Here is a 13,125-nt window from a genome sequence, read left to right on the forward strand (position 1 = left end):
TTGCCCAACCCCCACCCTTTCTATACCCTGGCTTTGATTCCCACAGGATTTTCCATCTTCCCATCTTTAGTCTGAAGGAAAGAGGGATATAGGTTGTCCTGACTCCAGCTGCCAGAGGCTAGACATGGCTGGGAAATTGCTATTGGCATCCACAATTAGCTTCAGTGAGCATTTTCCCATAGAAACAGTCATCTTGATGGTGGCTGGCTCCCCAGTGCTATAGGCTTCATAGTCCAGCCATCTTCTCAGTTAAATAGGCTTTTGTGGACTGGTCTGGGAAACTTCCCACCATTTGTAACATTGTTTCCATGGGAAAAATGCTTCTCAACTTCCAAACAACTGATTTACAAACAAACTTTTGGAACAAAATGCAATGGTAAATTGGGGAAGGCCTGTAGACTCTTCCAGAGTCATTCAAAGGCCTGTGACTTCACTCTAAGATGTTAGCAAGGTTTGGGGCTACTTAGCATACCAAAGGGAAGCCACTGGGCTCACTAAAGGAACTTTAATAAGCAAATAGACATGATTGACAGGTCTATAATGGATAGACTGACTCTGGCTTTGATTGGCTATAAGGGCCAGCATTTACACTGAATGATTCCCTTAATCAAACACAAGTCTTATCTGGACAGGCAGGGCACTTATCCCACAAAGTGGGTGGTTATTACAGATATGGCAGGTACTCTGTGTCTAATTGTACATTTAGCACCCTTTCACAGACAGCAGCCGCCTACGGAAAGACAAGCTTATTCTCCCCTCCATTGTCTGATACATTGAATGTTTCATTGGTTCCTTCACCTTGATGAAAACAGAGCAATTACGCAGCTTTCATCTGCTTCTTTCAAAGGCATAGAGAAAATTCTGCTTTTGGGAGTAAAATGTTAATTTCCCAAAAGTTCTTCAAGGCTTTCTGAGAGGCAGTCTCCCATACTGCTGAAAATTCCATGGACTGCGGCAGCATTTGCATCACAAATGTGACATGATGGTTACTTAAGAGACTAAAAGAGGAGGAAGAAAATGTATAGAGATACCTCATTTCCCATTAATTATTGGAACTGAAACAGAATGCCAGTAGCTAGTAGGCACCAGAAATAGAAAGAAATGTATCAGCGTGTATTTAATCCCTTACAGACTATAATAATAATTAAGAAATTATTATACTGCTAATGCTTTAGAAGCAGTGTAGCCACCTGTTCACCCCTTTATTAATCACCAATTTTCTCCTTTAACACTGCATGGGAAAGATTATTAAAGGGAAGGGTACAAAAATTGAGGTGCCAAGAAATAATTTATGTCATGCAGCAGAAGTAGGTTAAAATGCATCACTTTAATTAAGACTTTCATCAGGAAAGAAAGTCATATTTTAGGCCCATTTTATAGCATGTAATTGGACTTAAAAAATAGCAATGCTTATTATTCGATATTATTAATTTGCTCTGAAATCTGGTCCTCTGATAAGGAAGCAGCTATAGTCAGGCAACTGTGTTTACCTGCTATTAAGCAGGATGCTTTCTGTCAGGGCTGTGAATAAGCCAACAGGGTGTAATTCTGTGTTCCAGGAGGAGACTAATAGTGAGGACTGGTACCCTGAGAAAAAGACATGCATATCTGTTTAAAGATTCTGGGAAGAAAAGTGGTAGTTTGAGCTACATATCAGTTCATGTTCTGAGAGACATATGCTGTGGTTTCTGGGACACTGAGCATCATATAGCCTCTCTTAGAGTCCTCAGGATGGTTTTTTATCAAAGTCTACTCCAATTTTATTGAAAATATCCCAAAGAGGTTGATGGCCATTATTTTTACAGTAGAAGATTTGAAATCACTAGCAAAATTAAAGTAACTAACAACCTATTCTTTCTGGGAATAACTATCATATAAATGATCATCATCACCCTTTTGTCAATTGAGTTTCAAGATCTCTATTTTAGCTTATTCACATACCCAACGTCTTACTTTGTTTTTAAAATAATATAAGAAATTTAGGATAGAAATCTGTGTAACTAAAATCAGGATATTGAAAGATATACCACTTCATTAAAAACTCTCCCTTCTTTCAATTTTTTAATGATATCACTCCCTGCCTTGCTCCTGCTCTAGTTTACCCAACCCCTGACTCTCACTCTTTGGTCAATATCCCTACAACAGTATTGTTTTTGTAAATGATCATACTGTAAATAATATTTTGGTATTTGCTTCTTTCATTCAACATGACTTCGAAATTCACCCAAACCTGGTTCACAATCAGATTCCCATTTTACAGTTGTGTAGTATTAGTATTATACTGTATAATTGTACTATAATTTGCTTAACTAATAGCTCATTGAATGATCTTTGTTTTTTTTTCTGGCCTTTGGTGATTATAAATGTAGTCATACAATCACTATGTGCTGTGCAGGTTTTTGTTTGTTTGTTTGTTTGTTTGTTTGTTTTACAAAAGGTTGTTTTCCATTCTCTAAGAACAGAGCTGACTAAATAATATTTAGTAATGTCTGTCACCCATCAACTAGCTGAGGGTTCTTTAACACTACCTGAATAAAATTGTGAGTAGGCAAGGGGATGCTCAAGTGCTCTTCTCTGACAGATCTCACTTCCATCAGTGCTTAGCAGCAGTAAGTGGCAGCAGTGGGCAGCCAGAAGTGGTAGTCAATAGTACTTTATAGCACTGCAGTCCTCCTTTCATAGACCTCAGTTATCAGGTCCCAGTGGGACACCTTTGTTACAGGTTCCTTTTCCTGTCACTGAGGTGAAATATTTCAACAAAAGCAACTTAAGGAAAGGAGGATTTATTTCAGCTCACAGTTTGCAGGTCTAGTCTATCATGGCTGGGAAGAAGTCAAGGCAACAGGAAACTGGAGCAGCTGGTAATATTGCACCTATAGGTAGAAAGAGAGCAGTGTTAGCATGCCCTCCCTTTCTGTACAGTCTGGGACTCAATCCCAGGAAATGACGCTGCCCACTTTTCCTGTGTTTCTTCACATTCAATTAACCTAATCAATATAGCCTCTTACAGGTACCCCTGGTGGCATGTCTTGTAAGTAATTCCAGGTCCTGTCAAATTGACAATTAACACTAACTGTCACAACCTCTCAGGCAGAGTCTGAGATACTTGTCTCTGTACATGACGGCACTTGCATTGACCTGTAACATCCTTTTGTTTGGAATAATTATAAGCACATGTTTTGACCAATACCACTCATTCATTTGAACCAATCAGGGCCCACAGCCACTGTTTTGGAACAAAACAAGTGATTTGTTTGAGCCAATCACAACCTCATCCCTTAAAAACAATCACAAACACTGAAATTGGAGTCAGTATTACCTTACCTCTTAGCATCCAGCATGTCTAGTCTTTCTGCTAGACTAGTTGGGAAAAGTGTGGATACTTCGCTCCTTCTTAGTATGGGGAACAAAATACCTATGGAAAGAGTTACAGAGACAAAGTTCGGAGCTGAGATGGAAGGAAGGACCATACAGGGACTGCTCCACCCCGGGGATCCATCCCACATACAACCAAACTCAGACACTATTGCATATGCCAGAAAGATTTTGCTGACAGGACCCTCACATAGCTCTCCCTTGTGAGGCAATGCCAGTGCCTGGCAAATACAGAAGTGGATGCTCACAGTCATCTGTTGGATGGAAAGAAAACAGGACCCCCAATGAAGGAGCTAGAAAAAGTACCCAAGGAGCTAAAGGGGTCTGCAATCCTATAGGAGGAACAGTAATATGAACTAACCAGTATCCCCAGAGCTTGTGTCTCTAGTTGCATATATAGCAGAGGATGGCCTAGTCAGCCATCAATGGGAGGAGAGACCCTTGGTCTTGCAAAGATCATATGTCCCAGTACAGGGGAATGCCAGAGCCAGGAAGTGGGAGTGGGTGGGTTGGGGAGCAGCAGGGGAGGGTAAGAGCGCTTTGGGGATAGCATTTGAAATGTAAATGAAGAAAATATCTAATTAAAAAAAAGTGTTTGCTCTCTGCCCTCAGGAGAAATGACTGCCTTGTGACAGAGTTAATTGAAGTTTATAACAAAGTGTCTGTTACTAACTATTTGAAGCAATTCTAGATGAAGCTATGCACTCAGGAGCAAAGACAATCTACTGTGAATCACTCTACAGTTGTGTCAGGGTTCTTGGAGTATTAGGGGATAGTGGTGCTTAAAGGTGGCCCACTTGACTGATAGACTAATAGGCACGTGCTTAAGGCAGCAGAGGCAGGAAGGAAAATTTAACAGCTGCTAACTAGTTTGACTGCCCCAACTCCAACATCTTTGCTTATTTACATGAAAATGAACACAACAGAAGTGTAAAAAACTGGGTTTTAACACTACTAGTGAATTTAACACAGTTTAATGATGTTTAACATGTGCCTAATTACCCAAGGAAAAATCTGTTCCCCTCTACTCCATGTCAGTAAGGATTTAACTTCATAAAACATTGCAAATCCTGTATCCCAGACTTAATGTACCAATTTTGCATTCACACCAATAACATGTAAAAGGGTTTGTGATTTTTTTTTCTTATCCTGGATGTATACACTATTATTTCCTTCAATCAACCATGCTAGATGACTTTGGAAAATGCACCCTAAAGGTTAGTATGTGACAGCTGACCATTCTCTGAGACCCATTTTGCATGCAGTATAGATCCCAAAGGAACTCATAAAGTTCACAAGACCCCCTAACTGATTTCCTGTTGTTCTTCGTGACACTCTCAATTCATTCCTTGCACTGCAGTGAGAAAGTGTGTTCCTAATCAAATGTGTGATATCACTCCCCTTCCCTCCACAACCTGTTTAAAGTACTTCAGTGGTTTCCTATTGGTTTTGCAATAGATCTAATATAACCTGAAAATATCTTTTGTCCTAGGCTGGTGTCTCAGAATCCTTCTTTCTTCTCTGAATATTTTCTCAGGAACTTATAACAATATGTCTCCTCTGTCTGAATGGGGAAAGCCCATTCCGTCTATATGACATATTCTGCTCTTTACTGAGTTGAGTTTACTAGTTTTTACTTTGAGTTATATGCGACTTCCTCAAGGAAGCTTTGCCTTGACTTCCAGTCCTATTCCCAGATCATTAGAATATTCAGTTGAAATTATGAATTTATTCGTATCATTTTGTGGTTACTTTGTTTTACCCACTGAACCATAATATTTATGTCTCTTTTGGGTCACTGGGAACCTAGTTTGTCATGTCTTTCAAAAAGTGACTATTCAATAAAATTGGCTAAGCATATTGTTTTAAGTGTAAGATGCAAAATAAAATCAGTAAGCCCCCAAAGCTACTGAAGTATACTATTTACAAAAAACGACCAGAAAAAGAAAAATCTAAAGAAAAGTAAATTGGTTGCTTAGGATTGAGATATTTTATTAAAGTAATAAAAACTTTCTAAAGTTTATAAATGATCAAATTTACTAAAATATATACAACTTGGGTGAATTTCATTCATATGAATTATACCTCAATAAACTCAGTTTCAAAAATTCAACTGGCCATAATTGCATGGAAGTCCCTTTTTCTTGTGCGTTCTATCCTGCTGAGCCATTCCTACATCTTCCATCAGCCACTCCTACACTGTCCATTTGATTGTTATTTAAATAAGATAGGGCAAGGATGCTGAGGGATTTCTGTCTGGAAATGTCTTTATAGCATACATGCTTTCTTTACAGATCTTAGTCTATTTACAAAAATATCTGCTTTTGCAGGGCGTGGTGGCGCACACCTTTGATCCCAGCACTCTAGAGGAAGAGGCAGGCAGATTTCTGAGTTCAAGGTCAGCCTGGTCTACAGAGTGAGTTCCAGGACAGCCAGGGCTACACAGAGAAACCCTGTCTCAAAAAACCAAAAAAAAAAAAAAAAATCTGCTGTTTAAAAAAAAAAAAGCCTTTTCTACCATTGTATTGGAATTCTGTTACATTAAAAACTCAGTTTAGGAAGAATTAACACCCTTAATGCATGAGCATGGCATTTTGTTTAGAACTTTCTATATTTACTGTCCTATTTTTATAATAAGTGCAAATTTTTGCTATATCAATTTAATTTTCTTGGAGGTAAACATTCTATATGAATGTATGTATAATCAGCTTTATGATACTATAATGAAATACATGAGACAACTAATTTAAAAAGATACAATGTTGAATTATCTCACAGTTTTAGTGGTTCCCAGGCATGGCACTGGCACTGACACAATTGTGGTGGTGATGGAGAATAATCACTTATTATGACAGAAGCTCATATAGGAACCAGTCACACTTCAAGCCAGTCATACAGAGAGAGAAGGAGAGAGTGAAGACTCATAATCCTATCAAGAACAACCCTCTTCTGAGCTCATAAAGTTCTCACCACTTTCCAGTAATGCTATCCTGTTGATCAAGAGCATCCTATTGCCCAATTACAGACTTTTATTCCCCTATTTTTAAATTTTTAAAAATATTTTTATTGCCCTATTTTTTAATTAGGTATTTTCCTTGTTGACATTTCCAATGCTATCCCAAAAGTCCCCCATACTCACCCCCCAATCCCCTACCCACCCACTCCCCCTTTTGGCCCTGGCGTTCCCCTGTACTGGGGCATATAAATTACAGACTTTTTATTGCCCTATTACAGACGTTTGGGGACACACACATATATACATATATAAATATATACATATATATATATACATATATACATATATAAATATATACATATATATACACACACATATATAATACACATATATACATATATACACAAATATATACATATATACACAAATATATACATATATATACATATATAAATATATACATATCTTTATTTTTACATGTGTGTGACAAGGTGAGACTTTGTATTATTGACATGAGACATCTTTTGTTTTCTCATGTAAAAATACCATGCTTCAGATTTTACTGTAATCTGGACTTCAGCTCCATTTCACAAGATTTGACTTTGGTTTTGGTGGTAGTTTTGGAGATCTAACAACTGTGTTTGTGTAGACTAAACAATTTATTTACCATAGAGCTATAGTCCTTTAGTTACATTTCTGTTCAAATTACATTTTTTCAGTACTTTTTCCTTCATTCATTAATAATTTAGTAGTATACTGTCCAATTTCCAAGCATTTGGATTTTTTTTTGTACTCATGTTCCACTCATTGTTTTGTAGCACAGAGAGTTTTGTGGTTAGAGAACGTATTCTATATGATTCCATTCCTTCAAATTTGGTAAGATTTGTTTTACAATCCGGAATTTCATCTATTGTGGTCAATACTCTGTGTGCATCTATAAAGAGTAGCCATAGTGCCTTACAGGATGGATAGTCAGTCAGTCAATACATTTTGATTGATGACATCATTCAGTTCTTGACTACCTTGATTATCTTCAACAATTATTTTGTCTTCCAATTCTACCAGTTCCTGGTAGAGGAGAGAGTTAAAACCCTCATTTACACAAGTTTGTCAACTTTTCAGTTCTCTCATGGTTTGATTCCTGTATTACAAATCTCTATTGTCAGTATATATGCTCTATCTGCATTTCTCCTTGGCAAGTTAACTTTTCTACTACTTTTTAATAGTCCTCTTTATCCTCGATAATTTCCTTTGTTTGAGATTCAAATGTATACGATATTCATTTATCATCTTGAACTTTCATTTGGTTAATGATGGATGATAGATTTTTTTCATGCTTTTACTTTTCATGGAGTTGGTCATTATATTTCAAGTGAGTTTGTTATATACAGACTATAACTGGGTCCTGTAGATTAAGCTTATTCTGACAAGTTTTATATTTTAATTGTTGTTCAAATTATTTGCATTTAATGTAACTGTAGACAAATCTGGCTTCTAGTGTAACATTTACTTTTTTATTGGATATTTACTTCATTTACATTTCAAATGCTATCCCAAAAGTCCCCCATATCCTCCCCCTGCCCTGCTCCCCAACCTAACCACTCCTACTTCTTGGCCCTGGTGTTCCCCTGTACTGGGGCATATAAAATTTGCAAGACCAAGGGGCCTCTCTTCCCAATGATGGCCGACTAGGCCATCTTCTGCGACATATGCAGCTAGAGACACGAGCTCTGGGGGTACTGGTTAGCTCATATTATTGTTCCTCCTATAGGGTTTCAGACCACTTCAGTTCCTTGGGTACTTTCTCTAGCTCCTCCATTGGGGGCCCTGTCTTCCACCAATAGATGACTGTGAGCATCCACTTCAGTGTTTGCCGGGCACTGGCATAGCCTCACACAAGACAGATATATCAGGGACCCTTCAAGAAAATCTTACTTATTGCAAATGCAATAGTGTCTGCTTTGGGGGCTGATTATGGGATGGATCCCCGGGTGGGGTAGTCTCTGGATGGTCCATCCTTTCGTCTCAGCTCCAAACTTTGTCTCTGTAACTCCTTCCATGGGTATTTTGTTCCCCATTCTAAGGAGGAACAAAGTATCCTTTTATCTTATATTTTATATTTATTTTATATTTTATTTGGTGTTCAAATTATTTGCATTTAATGTAACTGTAGACAGACCTGGTTTCTAGTGTAACATTTATTTTATCTGGAATTTTTATAGTCAAGTTTTTTGTATATTTTTTAAATTGTTTTTACTCTCCTTTCCCTTTCAGGGTTATTCATGTCACTATCATTGCATGTTAATTTATCATTCATGGTTTTGATTATATACTTTTTTTAGTGATCAACATACTTATTTAAATTTTCAGTTTCTTGAGAACTAATAGATTTCCACCTCAGAAGAGTGTAAAAAATCTTACTAGATTGCCTCTTTCTCTTACCCCATTTAAAACTAAACAAAGCAGTACTATATTTCTTACTTTCAATTTTTATGTGTATTTAAAAACCAGTCTTTTTTCTAATTTCACCTGAATCATATTTTTCTCAATTTATTAGATTCCAGTGTCTATAGAGCCTGTCTTAGTAAGGGTTATTATTCCTGCATAAACATCATGAGCAAGTAGCAGGTTGGGGAGGAAAGAGTTTATTTGGCTTACATTTCCATACTGCTATTTATCACCAAGGAAGTCAGGACTGGAACCCAAACAGGTCAGTAAGCAGGAGCTGATGCAGAGGCCATGGAAGGATGTTCTTTACTGGCTTGCTTCCCCTGGCTTGCTCAGCCTGCTCTTATAGAACCAAGACTGACAGCCCAGAGATGGTCCCACCCACAAGGAGCCTTTCCCCCTTGATCACTAATTGAGAAAATGCCTTACAGTTGGACCTCATGCAGGCATTTCCTCAACTGAAGCTCCTTTCTCTGTGATAACTCCAGCTGTGTCAAGTTGACACACAAAACCAGCCAGTATAATTGACTCCTTGTCAACTTGATACACAAACACATCACTAGTAAGCCTCAACCCTTACATTCTTAGTCATCCCCAAGGTCTAAATAACTTTAAAAGTCCAACAGTCTTTACATATTAAAATATCCATCTCTTTTAAAATCCAAAGTCTTTTTACAATTAAAAGTCTCTTAACTGTGGGTGTGACTCTAACTAAGGAAGTGAAAGGTCTATATGATAAGAACTTCAAGTCTCTGAAGAAAGAAAGTAAAAAAGATCTCAGAAGATGGAAAGATCCCCCATGCTCATGGATTGGCAGGATCAACATTGTAAAAATGGCTATCTTGCCAAAAGCAATCTACAGATTCAATGCAATCCCCATCAAAATTCCAACTCAATTCTTCAACGAATTAGAAAGAGCAATCTGCAAATTCATCTGGAATAACAAAAAACCTAGGATAGCAAAAACTCTTCTCAAGGACAAAAGAACCTCTGGTGGAATCACCATGCCGGACCTAAAGCTTTACTGAAGAGCAATTGTGATAAAAACTGCATGGTACTGGTATAGTGACAGACAAGTAGACCAATGGAATAGAATTGAAGACCCAGAGATGAACCCACACACCTATGGTCACTTGATCTTCAACAAGGTTGCTAAAACCATCCAGTGGAAGAAATACAGCATTTTCAACAAATGGCGCTGGCACAACTGGTGGTTATCATGTAGAAGAACGCAAATTGATCCATTCCTATCTCCTTGTACTAAGGTCAAAACTAAGTGGATCAAGGAACTCCACATAAAACCAGAGACACTGAAACTTATAGAGGAGAAAGTAGGGAAAAGCCTCGAAGATATGGGTACAGGGGAAAAATTCCTGAATAGAACAGCAATGGCTTGTGCTGTAAGAACAAGAATCGATAAATGGGACCTCATAAAGTTGCAAAGCTTCTGCAAGGCAAAAGACACCGTCAATAAGACAAAAAGGCCACCAACAAATTGGGAAAGGATCTTTACCTATCCTAAATCAGATAGGGGACAAATATCCAATATATATAAAGAACTCAAGAAGGTGGACTCCAGAAAATCAAATAACCCCATTAAAAAATGGAGCTCAGAGCTGAACAAAGAATTCTCACCTGAAGAATATTGAATGAAAAAATGTTCAGCATCCTTAATCATCAGGGAAATGCAAATCAAAACAACCCTGAGATTCCACCTCACACCAGTCAGAATGGCTAAGATCAAAAATTCAGGTGACAACAGATGCTGGCGAGGATTTGGAGAAAGAGGAACACTCCTCCATTGTTGGTGGGATGCAAGCTTGTACAACCACTCTGGAAATCAGTCTGGCGGTTCCTCAGAAAATTGAACATAGTACTACCAGAGGATCCCGCAATACCTCTCCTGGGCATATATCCAGAAGATGTCCCAACCGGTAAGAAGGACACATGCTCCACTATGTTCATAGCAGCCTTATTTATAATAGCCAGAAGCTGGAAAGAACCCAGATGCCCCTCAACAGAGGAATGGATACAAAAAAATGTGGTACATTTACACAATGGAGTACTACTCAGCTATTAAAAAGAATGAATTTATGAAATTCCTAGGCAAATGGATGAACCTGGAGGGCATCATCCTGAGTGAGGTAACACAATCACAAAAAAACTCAAATGATATGTACTCACTGATAAGTGGATATTAGCCCAGAAACTTAGTATTACCCGAGATATAAGGTACAATTTGCAAAACACATGAAACTCAAGAACAACAAAGACCAAAGTGTGGACACTTTGCCCCTTCTTAGAATTGGAAACAATCACCCATGGAAGGAGTTACCGAGACAAAGTTTGGAGCTGAGACAAAAGAATGGACCATCTAGAGACTGCCATATCCAGGGATCCATCCCATAATTAGCCTCCATACGATGACACCATTGCATACACTAGCAAGCTTTTGCTGAAAGGACCCTGATATAGTTGTCTCTTGTGAGACTATGCTGGGGCCTAGCAAACACAGAAGTGGATGCTCACAGTCAGCTATTGGATGGATCTACCATGGTGGCACAGGCCTTTGCCACAGTGGAGGTGGGACAATCTCCTCAGATTTGGCTTGCAGCTCTAAAGAAATAATGCTGCGTTATGCGGTGGTTTGCGAGGCTAAGCACTGCACAGAGGATAGCTTGCTGTTGGCATCCTGTGGAAGGCACATCTGATTGCATGAAGGTTCAGTGTCCTAGTTCCCTTCCCCCAGGAAAAACAACATGTGAGCTGGCCAAGACCTCTCTGGGTGATGAGCCCAAGGGATGGTTTTGTGTAGGGCCCCTATGCTTGTACACTGGGGATCAGACCTCTACCTTCACCCATGAGGCTTGCTTGCAGCAATCAAAATAGGGTCATAGATTAATCAGCATCCTGGCCTTCTGGTGCATCTACTGCATGCAGACAGGACAATCTCCTCAAGTGTGGCTTAGCATGATAGAGAAGTAGTCAATGATGGATAAGACTCCCTAGGCATGTCACCAACCTAAGACAGGGATCAAACCAATGCTGTTTGTTTCCCAAGGACCGGTAAGGGGCATTGCTGCAAGGGGCAATCTAAGACAGACATTCTCTCTGCCAAAAAGAAAAAAGGGGGTGATGTGAGGAGCAGGTGTGGCAGCAGTCCCAAGATGGCGCCCGGAACTGCGGCTAAGTCTTATGACTTGTACCTGACTTCCTCATACACCTGAAAATAGCCACAACCATCGTGAGAGCTGCGCAGGTGCACCATGATGCTGGCGGTAAAAACAAGTTCATATTTGGTGGAGACACGCCCCTGCCGCCCTGATTGGCTGAAGCTGCATGCCTGGTGAGATGGCATGGCCTGCTGTGAGTGGATGGGGGCTGAGAGTATATAAGCAGCGCCAGTTTTGGGGCTCGGGGTCTTTCACCTTCGCTATCAAGCTCTTCCAATAAGCGTGTGCAGAAGAATCCTGTTGTGGCGTCTTCCTTGCTGGTGAGTCGGGCGTCCACACAACAAAACTGGAGAACCTGGATGAAATGGACAAGTTTCTAGACAGATACCAGGTACCAAAGTTAAATCAAGATCAGGTTAATGATCTAAACAGTCCTATATCCCCTAAAGAAATAGAAGCAGTCATTAATAGTCTTCCAGCCAAAAAAAGCCCAGGACCAGATGGGTTTAGTGCAGAGTTCTGTCAGACCTTCAAAGAAGATCTAATCCCAGTACTTCACAAAATAGAAGCAGAAGGTACTCTACTCAACTCATTCTATGAAGCCACAATTACTCTGATACCTAAACCACAAAAGACCCAACAAAGATAGAGAACTTCAGACCAATTTCCCTTATGAATATCGATGCAAAAATCCTCAATAAAGTTTTCTCTAACCGAATCCAAGAACACATCAAAAAAATCACCCATCCTGACCAAGCTGGTCTCTTCTTAATCACCGCTAATTTCTTAGCTCCAGCTAACCAGCATCAATAGTATCAGTAATGCAAAGTTTTTGCTTTAGTAGTTCTGGTATCTTGTTAATCACAGCTTATTCTTCAGCCCCAGCTAACCAGAACTACAGAATCTTCACAATCAAAACAGCAATGGCCCTGAACATTCTTTAATTTTCCCTCTGAAATTTCACAAGCCAGACCTCCATCTTCTACACTGTTCTCAACATTATCTTCCAAGCTCCTACACAACATCTGACAGAGCTCTTAACAATGAATGGATCTTCAAGCCCGAATTTCCAAAGTCCTTCCACAGTCCTTCCCAAAACATGGTCAGGTTGTCACAGGAATACCCCACTTCTGGTACCAATTTGTCTTAGTCAGGGTTTCTATTCCTGCATAA

General features: G+C 39.2%; 1 long non-coding RNA gene across 1 annotated transcript in view; it reads right to left on the bottom strand.

The window, feature by feature from the left end:
• Positions 1–13,125, bottom strand: part of 1700111N16Rik (RIKEN cDNA 1700111N16 gene) — a 214,329-nt gene that overhangs the window by 47,531 nt on the left and 153,673 nt on the right. The window contains exons 4-6 of the long non-coding RNA NR_033213.2: positions 12,208–12,307; positions 3,325–3,415; positions 2,798–2,873 (exon numbers count right to left, since the gene is read on the bottom strand). This is a non-coding gene — a long non-coding RNA (RIKEN cDNA 1700111N16 gene). The remainder of the gene's footprint in view (positions 1–2,797; positions 2,874–3,324; positions 3,416–12,207; positions 12,308–13,125) is intronic.

Source organism: Mus musculus, chromosome X (assembly GCF_000001635.26).
Source record: "Mus musculus strain C57BL/6J chromosome X, GRCm38.p6 C57BL/6J".
NCBI lineage: Eukaryota > Metazoa > Chordata > Mammalia > Rodentia > Muridae > Mus > Mus musculus.